The 13,262-nt window shown below is 45.7% G+C and overlaps 1 protein-coding gene across 2 annotated transcripts in view; it reads left to right on the top strand.

The window, feature by feature from the left end:
- HIP1R (huntingtin interacting protein 1 related) overlaps positions 1-13,262 on the top strand; it is a 478,743-nt gene that overhangs the window by 370,208 nt on the left and 95,273 nt on the right. The window lies entirely within an intron of this gene.

Genomic DNA, 13,262 nt, shown 5'->3' with positions numbered 1-13,262 from the left:
GTTTGCCTTGTGTTATGAGCTAGGGAAACTATAACTTATCCATAACAAAGTTGTTTTAATGATTATATTTTTTATGTACTACCTTCATCTCCTATATAGCCAGTCATGCGGTTCACAGACTTTGGCTTCACCCTCTGCACAACCAATTGAGCGGCCACCCATGTTGCAGATGACCTCCCGCCCTCTAAAGCAGAGGTTGGCCACACCGGGTCTATCATGAGGCCACCCCGCTGCACTCTGCAAGGCCTTTGGCACTTTGCACAGTAATTTTACACAGGGCTGAGCCCAAATACCTAAGCAACTGCGGCCTAGTACAGGGGTTGACTTCCACTGAACATTAACCCAAAAAAGTGATGCATTAGTAGACATGCATGTGTTAGGCTATGCCCTGGGCGTATGATTTAGCCTAACGCTGATCCTTAGGCTGGCCTCTGCCTCTCTGCCAAGTGCCACGCATCATGAGTTAGACTAACACAATTTAGTGCTGGTGTCTGCCTCATTCCACTAAAATGCATTATTCACGCATAATTGCGCCCCCTTGGACCACCTTAGTATATAAGTAGGCACACTCAATGAGGCTGCTTTTAACTAAAGCATCCTGCATGCCAAATTCGGCATGCTCTGGCGATGCCTGTGCTGTTGCTGGCCAGAACCTCTGACAGTTGTCTCATTCGGTCATACGGCTGGGTGGGGTGAGCGCTGATATATGTTGTCTTTTACAGAATAGAAATATTAAAGTCGGGCTGGGTTTCTTCTGATCAATCTGAATTAAGCCCAACCTCTGAGTCTCTGTCCGAGGAATACATGGTCTGTCTCAGAATTGCACAGTGGGGGTGTGAGCATAAACAGCCAGATTATGATTATCTAGACGGGATTCTCTCTATGTAGCCCTCACCGGATCCAGTTGCAGCGCCTTGCCTGTTTTACTGGAAGACACCCATTGATGACCAGACACCAGATGATTGGCCCAGAAAGGCAGAGGCAGTGGGTGACAGCTTTGTTTTTGTCCTTGCCACACACACTATCAGAACAGAATAGTAGCGACTCCCCTGCATAACCATCACATGCTGTGGAGGAGGTTGTGCTATCTGGATGTTGTTTTCCTTGGACCATCTCTCGAGTTCTGCTAGCTCCCACCACAGCTGTTTCCCAGGCCAGGTATATTTTCAGCTGCCCCAGGAAGGGGCAGATGATTAATTGATATAATTTATTGGCAAAATAAACTACTCACCTGCCCTCCGGTCACATGTTGGAGGAGGGAGGATCCTAGGTGGGTCTGGGTCTTAGTGGATGCAGAGTGCATAAAGCGTCAGCCAGCCAATCTCTGCCCTGTCTGCTCAGATCAGCTGCCAGGAGCAGGACTCCTGTTCCCAGTTAGAAGTCTTAGACCACAGAGAATCTGCCTGTTTGCCAGTGCAACAATGCCCGCAGCAGCAAGTCAGCAGCCAAGCATAGGGAGCAGAGCTAGAGAGAGAACTGGAGCTGACCAGTCAGTGACCGCACTGCAAGAGTGATCATTCCTGACCAAGAGCAGTCTTGTTTGGCAGGCGACCGGCTCAACCTGCCTTCAGTCTGCACTCCATGATGCACCACAGTCTGAAGTCCGGTGGCACCCAGCTTCTTGTTACCATAGGTGAGTCAAACAGAGCTGCACTCAAACTCATGATTGCAATAGGGCCAGTGTTACAATACGATAATCTTGGAAAGGGACAGTGGATTAGTGATCTTCCATTTTAGGGGGTTTGCATCAGTTAAAAGATCTTTTAAGAACCTCTCATTGCTCAAAAATGGTGTAATTTTAGATATTTATCTATTTACATGCACTTCAATGCGTGGGTTTACCTGTGAGAAAGTGTCACTCTAAGTGTCATGCATTTGGTTGTTGACTGTCATAAGTACTCTGAAACCATGGAAATGTCAAACTTCAAACTTGGCAGCTCTGCCTGTGTAGCACTGAACCAGCTATCCCAGCTTTTGGAAATGCACTTCAGGCTGAGAGCATCGGGACTAGGCTGTGTGTAGGCTATCCTGTTTTAGGTTTATACCTAGAATAATTAATAATCCCGCCCCCCACCCCTGAAGGGAAGCTTCTCTCATCATTGTAAACATGTAAACACTGATAAATACCTGCACAACCACACCTAAAATGGCATTCAAAGAAAGGAAAGTGAGAGTCAACGAGTCATTTTTATTTATTCCTGATTGGGCCAACACAATGTAACTTTGTTACACAAGAGAGCAGCAAAACAGGTGTCTAAGATTATTCTACTTGAATTTTGTTGTTTAGGGAAGTCACTGGTATATTGTTTCCTCTTCCCATTGTTTCCTCCTCCAGTTTTGTGTGCTTGGATTAAAGGTGCAGTATTTAGAAGCATGTTTTAGGTCCGATCTAAATATTTTATACATTGTATAGAATCTGGGAATATACCAATCATAATTTTTTGGCAGTGTTTAATTCTTCACTGATTGGTGAAGTGGCTGGCTCATTAGAATCTTGACCAATATGCACCATCACATTAACCCACAGACACAGAATGGGTAAAACCCTTTGATTCACCAGCCCCTTTTCTAGTGTTAAAAAAGGGGGTGGTTATGGACGGAGCATCTGAACCAATCAAACACTCACACCCAGTCAACAGATCTGAGTTTAATCCATCGCCGTTCTTTAGCCCACTCTGCCACCCCAGTTCAGACATGGCCACATGCAAATCAGTCTGACCCTGTGCCTCATGGGAACAGTCCAGCCCGAACTGCCAAGGCATGCCTTCCCTGGACCAGAAACAAGCTTCGGAGGACCGGTTTCTGGCATTTCAGCTGTTTTCATCCCGGCTAGCTTGAATCCAGTGGCAAAGTGAGCAAGGAACTCACGTCTGAGCATATCCTGCCAACTTATGGCGAACAAAGCGGTGCAAAAGTGGGTGGTGATGGACGGAGTATCTGAACCAATCAAACACTCACACCAAGTCAACAGATCTGGGTTTAATCCATCACCATTCTTTAGCCCATTCTGCCACCCCAGTTCAGACAGTGCCATATGCAAAGCAGTCTGACCCTGTGCGTCATGGGAACAGTCCAGCCCGAACTGGACTGTTCCCCTAAGATGGGACTCTCAAGTTGCTATCTTCATTTCTAACCGATGGAACTTTTACAGTTAAATTAGGAGAGGCTATATCCAACCCCTTTAACTCACCACGTGGCGTACCACAGGGGTCTTCCTTAAGCCCTACCTTTTTTAATATTTATGTGGCCCCACTTGCAGCTATAATAAGGAACTGGGGTTTCCTACCAATCTCTTATGCAGACGACACCCAAATCGTGGTATCGGTCTCAAACAACTTAGAAGAAACAGCAGGCAGATTTAACAACTGCGTGAGACAGATTAGTCACTGGATGCAGCGTAACTGCTTAAAACTAAACGGTGATAAAAACAAAATCATGCTGCTAGGGTCAGACCTAAATGTCTGGTCTCCAAAATGGTGGCCGGAAACCCTAGGGGACTGCCCGTCTCCAGTGAACAAAGTTAGAAACCTAGGAGTGATATTGGATAATAAACTATCCTTTGACGCCCAGACAAACTGTCTGCCACGGTATGGTATATCCTTAAAATGATATAAAAAGCTACAGCCGTTTATTCCCCAGGACCCCTGTAAAACATTAGTAACAGCACTGGCCTTATCCAGGCTGGATTATGTGAACTCCTTGTATGCTGGGATACAAAACTAATATCTATCAAAACGTCAGTGCTTACAGAACGTTGCAGCAAGGCTGGTGCTGAACATTCCAAAATTTGAGCCAGTAGCCTACAGATTAGGAGCCCTCCATTGGTTACCTATTGGAAAGAGAATAACGTGTAAGTCAGTTTGTCTGGCTTATAAAGCCCTCCATGGGTCAGGATCCCATTTTTTAAAAACACATTTGAAACAATATGACCCTTCCAGAAGCCTGAGATCGAGCCAGGCAAAGTCGAATCAGGTTCCCAAAATTCAAGCAAGTTAGGTGAGGGGGGGGAGAAGCTTCCTGCTTCAGGCAGCCAAGACCTGGAACCTTCTCCCTATTACAATCAAAAACAGCACATCTCTACTCACATTCAGGTAAGAGGTAAAAACCTGGCTGTTCAGAACACTATTCTTTGGCAGATCTTGAGATTACATTGACTTAGCGCCAAGACGCCCATGGGCAATTGTGAGATTTATAAATTCACAAATCAATCAAATCAAGTCCCAGAATACAATGTGATTTCTATTAAAAGGTCAGGACATTTGTTATGGGGACACTTGCTAATCATGAATGCCTACACAACAGCAGCACCACCTTAATGTAGTCAGGCAAGGAATGCTGAAAAGCAGTTGTGGGCAGGTTTAAAGCATTAACTTTCAGGTGCTACAAGCTAATCTTGTGTAATTCAAAATTCTTAGTTTCACAAGGTACTATGCTCTTGGCAGTGCTGACCACCATTCTAATGTGTACTGTGTCGAGAAATTTGTTTTTTAAAGGTGCATTTTGACTGGGACGGGAGCCCTACTTTTGTGGATAAAAGGGAAATAAACAAAAGTTAGTGATAATTAAATGCACATTTGGGAGAATTGGTGGCGTAAAGAATGTGAAGGAATACAATTTGCTTTGAATTTAAAAGGTAAATAAAATTATATGATTTGGAGACTACAGGCGTAGAGGTACTGGGGAAGCTGCGCGTACAGGATAACCATTCAATCACTAACTTCTGCGCTGCAACTGCGTCCTCCAGGTTTCAAGCCTTCAGTGAGTCAATGTGTCTAACGAGTCGTTTCTGAGCTCTTCCGGGTCAAAGTGCCCTTTCCGGGTTGCTCTAGGAGGTGCAGAACGGACAGAGCAGGAGAGGTCACCTGTCCTGCATTCCTCAGGCTGCTGCTGGGACAGGCAGCCATGCGCCGGGATATGGCCTTGCCCGAAGGCACTCAGCAGGTACAATAAAGGAGGAAAGAATGGCGGAACTTGCAATAATCACAGGCAGGAGCGTCTCTCTTAACTATGGATTGAGAGAGCATGGTTGTGACCACGAACTGTAGCATAATGCTCAGTGCCCACTTGCTTAATAGCTGCCTCCTACAGGCTGTCATGTGCGGCATATTGTAAATAGAGGGGTTAGACCCATGTAGTCAGTGGGACCTGGGTGATTGGTTGAGGTATACGAAAGGGGTCCCAGACCTAGAGCATAGATAATTAATTACATTCACATACTCGTATTAAATCAAAACTGATAATGGTACCAAGTGTATTTTTATTATCACTGTACCAGAACACATCCAATGTTTGAAACAAATCATGAAAAAGTACACAGAATTAAGTGCACCCACAGGGGGGGGGGGGGTGGGAGGTGTGTGAGGGAGGGAATAGGTTTCAATTAGTTAAGCATCACTAATCAAACAAATCCCTAAAGCATTAGTTCAACATTAAGAGCATGATTATCATTGATCCACATGAAAGAGGTCAAGAGAGGCGCATGTCACAAGACCTTTTACAAGAAAAAGAGACTCCCGTGTTGATTATTATTATCAGGCTGGGGTTAGGAGTTCTTGATAAAGGGTGGCGGTCTACGTTTCGACCCAAAGATGTAGGACTGTAGATCCTTACTCGCGGGTCTTCATCAGGACGTGGGGGCGGGGTGAGGGAAGTGTGGGGCTGGTTCCTAGGTACATAAGTAAAAAAGCTAAATTACTTCAAGAACGGTCTCACAAGTCCCGACATCATCATATAACAAGACCCGAGGGGGTCTGAAAGATTAAATAGAAAAAGGGGAAAGTTAAGGTATTAAAAAGGAGGTGGACTTAACTGAGGAAGATTTGTATTAATAGCAGAACAGATAGGAATTACGGACGCCCGTGGGCGTATGTGATGCGCTGCTATTAGCAAAGCATAGTGAGGTTAACATTACGAGTCCACGTGGGACCCGGGTTAATTATATAAGCGGGAGGCCTACCTTGTCTGATAGATGCAGTGAGGTAGTGCAAGTCAACATGCCAAACATATTGGCAAAAACATAGTATCACTTGTCAGGCATGCCAATCTGAAAAACATCGAAATTGGGGTGGAATTTAGGAAAAAGTTCAGATATGGGGAAAAAAAGAGCCCATTGTTATTTATGCTCGAGCACTCACCCGATCTGGATAAAGCAAAATTTAACAACCAGGCGGGCGTCTTAGCGCGTCTTCAATTTAACGTGTCATCGCGCTAAAAAAGGGTTCGGAATACCTCACTCGTCACGATTCTGTAAAACACCAAAAGTAAATTGGTGTTGAAAAACACGCACAGACTTCATTTAAGGAAGCGAGATTAAGGGCCACTGCATGAAACTCACCCGAGGTGCAACCCGAGCCGAGCCTGAAGCCGGCGTCTCCGCGTCAGTAGGCAAACAAGGAAGTGCTGCCTTGGAGACCGGGTTAGTATTCTACCCTCGTAGAGAAAAGACTCACCCGGTTGCTAGGAGACCGGTAAGCGTCTACTGGGAAACGTTATGAGGAAAGACTAACTGCTCAGATTGTGAAACAAGTCTGATAATTTCCAGGTTAGTGAATAGGTTTAGCCAAACAGTTTGGGTGGACAGACACTTATTAGAACATTGCAGGATTGCCAGAAATTCTAACGGGCTCGCTATAATTATCGCCTGTGGTCAGGTAAAAAACGCGCAATTGACCTCACTTCTTGCTAAAAATGGATGTCAAATGATTGGCATTAATGTCAGGTTTTTTTAAAAAGAAAAAACAGGAAAAAACACAGGCGCTAAATTTGTACAGCACAATAGTCGTGCGCACAGTGGTCCGATAGAGAAGGGATTAGTCTCAAACACATTCATATGATATACCCTCAGTGTCTAAGCCGTAGCTGGTCACACCATACATTATATTTAAACAAACACATCTCTTCTCTTCATAGTGGTCGCGGACCTGTCAGGTACACGATGATCAGGCGCTCAACATTGCAGAGCAAGTACGCATTGAGTACATTAGGCATACATATACATAGTGGTCGCGGACCTGCCAAGTACACGGCGGTCAGGCGCTCAACATTGCAAAGCAAGTACGCAGTAAGTACAACGATTACTAGGTGTAATATGCATACATAGTGACTATTACTTCACAGAAGCCATCGGGGATGGACCTCTACTTGCGCGGACATGCCAGGCACGGTAGTCTAGCGTTCATAGGGCATCCGACTCACTTTGGAAAATGAATAGAGAAAGTGGAGAGTAATCAGTTGAGAATCCAGAGGTGGATATAGAAACTCACAGTGTTGCCATTTGGGCAAAGCTACTCTCAGACTCATTCAAGCCCAGGGTGACGGAATCGAAAAAACGGATCCATTTTATCTCCCTCACATTTAGGACCGGTTCTATGCTCCCGCCCCTTGGGCCTAGTTTGATCTGTTCCAAAACTGTCCATTTCAGACTCTCAGGGGGGTGATTGTGGGCATTGCAGTGTTCAACCAAGGGAGCGCCTACCACTTTACACCTAACACGACTACAGTGCTGTAAGAAACGTACTTTAGCTCGCTGTTGTGTCTGCCCCACATATAGTAAGTCACATGGGCATATTATACAATATACCACATTGGTGGAGTTGCAGTTCGTATCAGACTTAAGGGGAACTTGGTGTTGTTTGTGGTTGAAAGTCTTAGTCTGAATCGTGTTTGGGCAGGCTTTGCATGATCCACACCGATAGTGTCCCTGAATGGGGGGGAGATTCCACATGGTGGCAATTGATGGTGTATCCGGAGTAGTGAGAAAAGATCGCACCACGTGATCTCGAATGTTCCTTGCCTTTTTGAAGGCATGTAGAGGCGGGTCCTTGGTGTTGAGATCCTCAGATATCAGGTTCCAATATTTGTTGATGGTTTTCTTCACCATATTGCTCTTTGTGGAGAAAGTTGTTACACAGATGAGACGATCCTCCTGGTTGTCCGATTTATCTCCCGGTTGTAGTAGACTTTCCCTGGGATTGAACCATGCTCTTTTCATGGCTTTTTTAATCAGACGTCTGGGGTATCCGCGCTCAAGTAGTCTGCCCATTAGTACCGCTGATTCTTCCATGTAGTCATCCTTCCTACTGCAATTGCGGCGAATCCGCAAGAACTGGCCAAACGGGAGGTTATCACGGAGGCCCCTCGGGTGGTGGCTGGAGTACAGAAGTAGGGAATTTCTCTCTGTCGGTTTTCTGAAGAGAGTTGTGTGAAGGGTCTCATTCTCCACAAAGATTGTGAGGTCCAGAAAGTCAATGGACTTCTTATCAGATTTGATGGTGAATTGTATATCTGGGGACCTGCCATTGAGCCAGTTGAAGAAAGTAGTGATTTCATCTTCAGTTCCCGACCAGATACAAATGATATCATCTATGTATCTCATCCACATGTTTATTTGAGATCTGAAAGGGTTCGCATCGGTGAGGATGAATGTATCTTCATACATGGACATGAAAATTATGGCCAAGTCCGGGGCAAAGGCGGCCCCCATTGCCACCCCCTTAGTCTGGAGATAGAAACGGTTCTGAAAGATAAAGAAGTTCCTCATCATGGCAATCTTTAGTAGTAGGATGATGAATGATGTGGGTACCCGGACGGGTGCCTCTCGTCTGTCAAGTGCAATAGTCATTGCTACAAGGGCCTCCTCCTGGGGTATGCTGGTGTACAGTGACACAATGTCGCAAGTTGCCAAAAGGTGTCTGGTCGAGTCATATGGGTGTCCATCGATCAGGTTGATTGTGTGAGTGGTGTCCCTCAAATATGTTGGTGTGGCCTCCGCCAATGGTTTTAGAAAAAAGTCAACATACCTACATAGGGGTTCCAGTAGTGACCCACATCCAGAGACGATGGGCCGTCCCGGGGGCTGTTGAAGATCTTTATGAACTTTGGGCAAGGTGTAGATGGTAGGGAGACGGGGATGTTTCTGGTTCAGGTACTGGAATTCATGTTCTGTAAGGAACCCCTGTCGTAGACCATCTTGTGTGACCCTCAAGATTTCGGCCATGAGGTCGTGAGAGGGGTCACCGCCCAATGGTTTGTAGCTGACCCCGTCGTTCAGTTGTCTCAGAACTTCCCTCGTGTAGTTGTCCAGGTCCTGGACTACAATGGCACCACCCTTGTCAGCTGGTTTGACAATGATCTCAGTGTTGTCCCTTAGTGATTTGAGTGCGAGCTTCTCAGCTCTGCTAGTGTTGTGTTTGACAAATTTCTTGTCTTCCAGGATTAACTTTACATCTCGTAGGACCAGACTCTCGTATGCCAGGATGCGCTGGGTCATGGCAAATGTGGATGGTACAAAGGTGGAAGGGGTCCTTAGGTTCGTTACAGACGTGGACGGTTGGTGGGGCTTGTCCTTAAAGAAGTATCTGAGTCGTATCTTCCTGAAGAACCTGTGAAGTTCAACCACAGTGTTGAAAACATCCGGTGTGGAGGTAGGTACAAAAGACAAACCACGGCTTAGAACTTTGGTTTCATCCTCATTGAGAGTATATTGTGAGATGTTGATCACAGGGGAGTTTTTTTCTACCATCTGTAGTTCTTCCTGCGGGTGGATCTCTCCCCGTGTTCCTCTTGGCGGAATGTCACTTGCTTCGTTCCTCTCCCTCTCCCGGAGTCCCAATCCTGGCCCGCGTTGAATTGGCCTCTGCCAGTTCCAGTTCCGCGTTCCCAGTTGTTGCCTCTGCCCCGTGGCGGTCTCCATCCTCCCTGTCCTAAAAAAGGTTGTTGGTAAGATGGACCGTAGGAGTCCTGATATCCGTATGTTCCGCTTGGACCAGCTCGCTCGGAGTCCTCACCCGAACTGTATGAGGAATCTGAAAAGGTGGTAAAATTTCGCCTCCCGCGGTAGGATCCTCGACCCCGATTTGTAAACCTCCCTTGGTTATCCTGTCTGTAGTATTCGTCCTGAAGATAAGGGTATGTTCTTTTTTTGTCATACGACTTTACATCACGCGCTAACTTTTCAAGTTTGTTCTTAATTGTGGTAGTCTCAAACTCTTGTAGGGTGGCCACCAATTTTGTCAAAGCCTCTTTAGAGTTGGTAAGGGTGGAATCCCCAGTTATCTCGGCCTTAAGGTCCGCGATTTTCTTGGTCAAAATAACAATTTGTTCACTGGCTGTTTCGATGCCCAGGACCATCCAGTGTCGCGAACAATTGTTCGCGACAAAGCTGAAACCCTCTCGAAATTTCGGAATGTCAATGAAAATGGCCGGTTCGACTTTAACCTGTAAGCCTACAGGGATGATATTGGATTGCAGACACTGTGCTAGGAAATGTCCATGAAGTTTAGTTCTAATGAGTTTCTTTTCTAAACGTTCCAATTGGTTGATTTTATCATTGAGAGAAAAATCAATAGCAGGAACGGTAGAGGACAAAAAACTATTTGCTGAGTCAGTTAAAAATTGTTTGATGTAATCCTCAGTATAGGAAAGGACCTCCTTGTCAACCATAGTGGTTGAGGAAAGGTTAATTAAAAGAGTTCAGAAAAGAAGAATTAAGGAGGAGAAAACCTCGCAAACCAGCGTTTGCTCGAAGTATATTGTAAATAGAGGGGTTAGACCCATGTAGTCAGTGGGACCTGGGTGATTGGTTGAGGTATACGAAAGGGGTCCCAGACCTAGAGCATAGATAATTAATTACATTCACATACTCGTATTAAATCAAAACTGATAATGGTACCAAGTGTATTTTTATTATCACTGTACCAGAACACATCCAATGTTTGAAACAAATCATGAAAAAGTACACAGAATTAAGTGCACCCACAGGGGGGGGGGGGGGGGTGGGAGGTGTGTGAGGGAGGGAATAGGTTTCAATTAGTTAAGCATCACTAATCAAACAAATCCCTAAAGCATTAGTTCAACATTAAGAGCATGATTATCATTGATCCACATGAAAGAGGTCAAGAGAGGCGCATGTCACAAGACCTTTTACAAGAAAACCTCCCACCTCCCACCCCCCCCCCCCCCCCCCCCCCCTGTGGGTGCACTTAATTCTGTGTACTTTTTCATGATTTGTTTCAAACATTGGATGTGTTCTGGTACAGTGATAATAAAAATACACTTGGTACCATTATCAGTTTTGATTTAATACGAGTATGTGAATGTAATTAATTATCTATGCTCTAGGTCTGGGACCCCTTTCGTATACATCAACCAATCACCCAGGTCCCACTGACTACATGGGTCTAACCCCTCTATTTACAATATACTTCGAGCAAACGCTGGTTTGCGAGGTTTTCTCCTCCTTAATTCTTCTTTTCTGAACTCTTTTAATTAACCTTTCCTCAACCACTATGGTTGACAAGGAGGTCCTTTCCTATACTGAGGATTACATCAAACAATTTTTAACTGACTCAGCAAATAGTTTTTTGTCCTCTACCGTTCCTGCTATTGATTTTTCTCTCAATGATAAAATCAACCAATTGGAACGTTTAGAAAAGAAACTCATTAGAACTAAACTTCATGGACATTTCCTAGCACAGTGTCTGCAATCCAATATCATCCCTGTAGGCTTACAGGTTAAAGTCGAACCGGCCATTTTCATTGACATTCCGAAATTTCGAGAGGGTTTCAGCTTTGTCGCGAACAATTGTTCGCGACACTGGATGGTCCTGGGCATCGAAACAGCCAGTGAACAAATTGTTATTTTGACCAAGAAAATCGCGGACCTTAAGGCCGAGATAACTGGGGATTCCACCCTTACCAACTCTAAAGAGGCTTTGACAAAATTGGTGGCCACCCTACAAGAGTTTGAGACTACCACAATTAAGAACAAACTTGAAAAGTTAGCGCGTGATGTAAAGTCGTATGACAAAAAAAGAACATACCCTTATCTTCAGGACGAATACTACAGACAGGATAACCAAGGGAGGTTTACAAATCGGGGTCGAGGATCCTACCGCGGGAGGCGAAATTTTACCACCTTTTCAGATTCCTCATACAGTTCGGGTGAGGACTCCGAGCGAGCTGGTCCAAGCGGAACATACGGATATCAGGACTCCTACGGTCCATCTTACCAACAACCTTTTTTAGGACAGGGAGGATGGAGACCGCCACGGGGCAGAGGCAACAACTGGGAACGCGGAACTGGAACTGGCAGAGGCCAATTCAACGCGGGCCAGGATTGGGACTCCGGGAGAGGGAGAGGAACGAAGCAAGTGACATTCCGCCAAGAGGAACACGGGGAGAGATCCACCCGCAGGAAGAACTACAGATGGTAGAAAAAAACTCCCCTGTGATCAACATCTCACAATATACTCTCAATGAGGATGAAACCAAAGTTCTAAGCCGTGGTTTGTCTTTTGTACCTACCTCCACACCGGATGTTTTCAACACTGTGGTTGAACTTCACAGGTTCTTCAGGAAGATACGACTCAGATACTTCTTTAAGGACAAGCCCCACCAACCGTCCACGTCTGTAACGAACCTAAGGACCCCTTCCACCTTTGTACCATCCACATTTGCCATGACCCAGCGCATCCTGGCATACGAGAGTCTGGTCCTACGAGATGTAAAGTTAATCCTGGAAGACAAGAAATTTGTCAAACACAACACTAGCAGAGCTGAGAAGCTCGCACTCAAATCACTAAGGGACAACACTGAGATCATTGTCAAACCAGCTGACAAGGGTGGTGCCATTGTAGTCCAGGACCTGGACAACTACACGAGGGAAGTTCTGAGACAACTGAACGACGGGGTCAGCTACAAACCATTGGGCGGTGACCCCTCTCACGACCTCATGGCCGAAATCTTGAGGGTCACACAAGATGGTCTACGACAGGGGTTCCTTACAGAACATGAATTCCAGTACCTGAACCAGAAACATCCCCGTCTCCCTACCATCTACACCTTGCCCAAAGTTCATAAAGATCTTCAACAGCCCCCGGGACGGCCCATCGTCTCTGGATGTGGGTCACTACTGGAACCCCTATGTAGGTATGTTGACTTTTTTCTAAAACCATTGGCGGAGGCCACACCAACATATTTGAGGGACACCACTCACACAATCAACCTGATCGATGGACACCCATATGACTCGACCAGACACCTTTTGGCAACTTGCGACATTGTGTCACTGTACACCAGCATACCCCAGGAGGAGGCCCTTGTAGCAATGACTATTGCACTTGACAGACGAGAGGCACCCGTCCGGGTACCCACATCATTCATCATCCTACTACTAAAGATTGCCATGATGAGGAACTTCTTTATCTTTCAGAACCGTTTCTATCTCCAGACTAAGGGGGTGGCAATGGGGGCCGCCTTTGCCC

Source organism: Lissotriton vulgaris, chromosome 11 (genome assembly GCF_964263255.1).
Source record: "Lissotriton vulgaris chromosome 11, aLisVul1.2, whole genome shotgun sequence".
Taxonomy (NCBI): domain Eukaryota; kingdom Metazoa; phylum Chordata; class Amphibia; order Caudata; family Salamandridae; genus Lissotriton; species Lissotriton vulgaris.
This window is presented reverse-complemented; position numbering and strand designations above follow the sequence as displayed.